This window comes from Lacerta agilis, chromosome 15 (genome assembly GCF_009819535.1).
Source record: "Lacerta agilis isolate rLacAgi1 chromosome 15, rLacAgi1.pri, whole genome shotgun sequence".
Taxonomy (NCBI): Eukaryota; Metazoa; Chordata; class Lepidosauria; order Squamata; family Lacertidae; genus Lacerta; species Lacerta agilis.
In genome coordinates, this window is record NC_046326.1 from 9,222,919 (window position 1) to 9,227,413 (window position 4,495).

The following is a 4,495-nucleotide window of genomic DNA, read 5'->3' on the forward strand; positions in this document are numbered from 1 at the left end:
GAAGTGGTTGATTCTTGATTTCTCTGGGGGCCCATCACAAGCTCCTCTTAGCAGATTCCCCAAGGGAGCATTCTATGCCCAGAAGCTTGGAATACACAATTCTGGGAAAGGATCTCTTGGGTAGCGCCCCAGGGATGATCTTTGGCTCAGTAGATGTATCTTGCCAGCCAACTTCGAAGTTGGATGACTGCCGTTGATAATTCAGCCTCCCCAACTTTGGAGGTTATTTCGATCTACTGTCACCTTGGATGACTTGTTTCAGCTACCAAGTTACTTTGATAAAGCACTTAAATACCGTCGAGAGAAAGACACAACTCACATAGCCTACTTGGAGGCTGAAATGTGACTTCAGCATACATGTAGACAATGGCACTCTGATCAGTAAAGCTGTAGGACATTTGTACATTCATCAGAAATAATTTAGTTCTATGGAAATAATATTTATATCCTGTCCATCTGACTGGGTTGCCTCAGCCGCTCTGGGTGGCTTTATAAAAACACCTTAGGCTTAAAGCATCAAAAATTAAAAGCTGTTCTATACAGAACTGCCTTTAGATGTCTTCTAATAGTTGTATAAGGGACGCGGGTGGCGCTGTGGTCTAAACCATTGAGCCTCTTGGGTTTGCCAATCAGAAGGTCAGCGGTTCGAATCCCAGCAATGGGGTGAGCTCCCATTGCTCGGCCCCAGCTCCTGCCCACCTAGCAGCTCGAAAGCACGTCAAAGTGCAAGTAGATAAATAGGTACCACTCCGGCAGGAAGGTAAACGGCGTTTTCATGCGCTGCTCTGGTTTTGGCAGAAGCGGCTTAGTCATGTTGGCCACATGACCCAGAAACTGTACGCCAGCTCCCTCGGCCAGTAAAGCAAGATGAGCGCCGCAACCCCAGAGTCGTCCACAACTGGACCTAACGGTCAGGGTCCCTTTACCTTTAATAGTTGTATATCTGTTTGACATCTGATGGGAGGGCATTCCACAGGGCAGGCACCACCAGCGAGAAAAAGTAAAAATAAAAGCAATTTCACATTAGCCAGCAAGCTGAAATTAGTCACATACAGCCCCAGATGCAGATAGCCTAAAAAGGGGCCTTAAAGGAGAGACTCATTGTCAAAACGTAGTGCATGTAACTTGCCTTATAGAATGACGAGGCAGTAGTCCAGCACAGAATAAAGGAAGCTGAGCTATACATGTATGCAATGGCCCAGGACTCCTCATTCGGTCATGGAGATTTTCCAGAAAAAAATTCTGAAACAAGAATCTTGTTTTATTTGTGTTTAGATCGTAGGCCACAAACAGCCCTTGTAGCCATCAGTGCTGTTCTTGCAAGAGCCTGTGCTTCCCTGTCCTGATGACAACCAAATGATGTGGCCTCCCTGCTGAAGAGGAAGTGAACATGGGGAGAATAATTCCTGGGCATTTCCCGAGCTCCACAAACACAGGGATTGGAGAGAGCAGCCGATATGAACCCCTTCCCACGAGATTTGTTATTTTGAGGCCAGATAACATAAAACAATGGGCTGTGTGGATTCCATTGCCCTTCCATATCTACTTGAATAGGCCTTCAGGAAGGGAGAACACCCACGCTGCAACATTTTGCTGCAGGCCCTGCTAGTCACGGTCGTAGATTTGGCCCCTCCATGAACTTGTCGTCTCTTTTTAAAGAGGCTGTCGCCACAGTTTGTGCCAGCGAATCCCATAAATCGTGGTGGACAGTCCCACAGAGCCTTCCCTGAAAGTGATACCAGGCAGTTGCTACATAATAAAAATGGACTGGAACCCAATGGTCTCATGAAGCAAGAGTGGGAAACCTGTGGCCCTCCAGATGTTGCTGGACCTCATCAGCCCTGATCATTGGCCATGTTGGGTGGAGCTGATGGGAGCATCAACATCTGGAAGTATCAATGTGCCTGCATCTCTTTTTTTTATAAAGATTTTATTGGTTTTCCACAAAAACAAAAACACAGAGACAATACAGAACACAAATACAACATACAACAATTTCAAACAAACCTAAACATAAATACATCTAAATCGGAACACCAACATCCCTTTACTTGTTACAAAAAAAAATTCTTGTTTCAAATCTTCTTAGGGTGACTTCCCCCATTTTCTCTCCTTTGCTTTCAATACTAATATACTTTGATAACATCCATCTTTGAATTTAAAATCCATTATCATTATCCATTATCCTTAAAATAGCCAAATAAACGTCTTTACCTTTGATTAACCTTATAATACAACATATTGCTTCTTAAATCAATTCTAAAATCTTATTTACCTAAACTTCTGCTAATAATCATTCAAATATCACTTCTTTAGTTCAAAATCATAAAAACTTAACATCTTATAATACAACATAATACTTCTTAAATCAAATCTTAAATCATATCTTGCTTAAACTGCTGCTGATAATCAATCACATATCTCTTCACTAGTTCAAAATCATAAAATCTTAACACGCTATCCTCAGGGTACCATAGAGCCGTCCTAATTATAATTCAAACATTTTCACCCTATCCCTCTTCTAAGCATTTTCCTTGGCCATCTCAGGCTCACCCACCAGACATCTCTCCACCCTCCACCATCCTTGTTCAGTATCAGCTCTTTTTCTTTAATGCCAAAAATCAAAACACAGTCCATCAACTTCCTCGCAGGGAGCTTCGGGGAACGCCAACTCTCATCTTCCAGCAACACCATTTCAAAGTTCAGATTATCTTCAACTTGTATCTTCAAAAACCTTCTCACCTTCATCTCTGGACTCTCACTCCAGAGACAGGGTATAAATCTTCCAACCCTGGGTCTCTCACACCCCCAGGGTTTTAGGGCACCAACCCTGTGTCTCTCACTCCAGCAGGGTTTTTCAGCTCCTTGGAGTTGCGAAGTTGCTTTGTTACATTTCTCCAATATTCCCTCCAGTTCCCTGGCAAAGTTTACTTCCAGTTTGGCAAAGTTCTCCAAAATCTCACTATTTTTTCCTGATCCATAAAACATTTCTTCGAAATTCAGTCTTATCAAATCCATTTTCTGATTCAACAATTCTAATTTTAAAAGGGTTATCCTTTGTTCATGGGTAATTGTTGTTGTTCAGTCGTTCAGTCGTGTCCGACTCTTCGTGACCCCATGGACCAGAGCACGCCAGGCACGCCTATCCTCCACTGCCTCCCGCAGCCTGGCCAAACCCATGCCAGTAGCCTCGAGAACACTGTCCAACCATCTCACCCTCTGTCGTCCCCTTCTCCTAGTGCCCTCCATCTTTCCCAACATCAGGGTCTTTTCTAGGGAGTCTTCTCTTCTCATGAGGTGGCCAAAGTACTGGAGCCTCAACTTCAGGATCTGTCCTTCTAGTGAGCACTCAGGGCCGATTTCCTTGAGAATGGATAGGTTTGATCTTCTTGCAGTCCATGGGACTCTCAAGAATCTCCTCCAGCACCATAATTCAAAAGCATCAATTCTTCGGCGATCAGCCTTCTTGATGGTCCAGCTCTCTCTTCTGTACATTACTACTGGGAAGACCATAGCTTTAACTATACGGATCTTTGTCAGCAAGGTGATGTCTTTGCTTTTTAAGATGCTGTCTAGGTTTGTCATTGCTTTTCTCCCAAGAAGCAGGCGTCTTCTAATTTCGTGACTGCTGTCACCATCTGCAGTGATCATGGAACCCAAGAAAGTGAAATCTCTCACTGCCTCCATTTCTTCCCCTTCTATTTGCCAGGAGGTGATGGGACCAGTGGCCATGATCTTAGTTTTTTTGATGTTGAGCTTCAGACCATATTTTGCACTCTCCTCTTTCACCCTCATTAAAAGGTTCTTTAATTCCTCCTCACTTTCTGCCATCAAGGTAGTATCATCAGCATATCTGAGGTTGTTGATATTTTTTCCGGCAATCTTAATTCCGGTTGGGGATTCATCCAGTCCAGCCTTTCGCATGATGTATTCTGCATATAAGTTAAATAAGCAGGGAGACAATATACAGCCTTGTCGTACTCCTTTCCCAATTTTGAACCAATCAGTTGTTCCATATCCAGTTCTAACTGTAGCTTCTTGTCCCACATAGAGATTTCTCAGGAGACAAATGAGGTGATCCGGCACTCTAAGAACTTGCCATAGTTTGCTGTGGTCGACACAGTCAAATGCTTTTGCGTAGTCAATGAAGCAGAAGTAGATGTTTTTCTGGAACTCTCTAGCTTTCTCCATAATCCAGCGCATGTTTGCAATTTGGTCTCTGGTTCCTCTGCCCCTTCGAAATCCAGCTTGCACTTCTGGGAGTTCTCGGTCCACATACTGCTTAAGCCTGCCTTGTAGAATTTTAAGCATAACCTTGCTAGCGTGTGAAATGAGTGCAATTGTGCGGTAGTTGGAGCATTCTTTGGCACTGCCCTTCTTTGGGATTGGGATGTAGACTGATCTTCTCCAATCCTCTGGCCACTGCTGAGTTTTCCAAACTTGCTGGCATATTGAGTGTAGCACCTTAACAGCATCATCTTTTAGGATTTTAAAT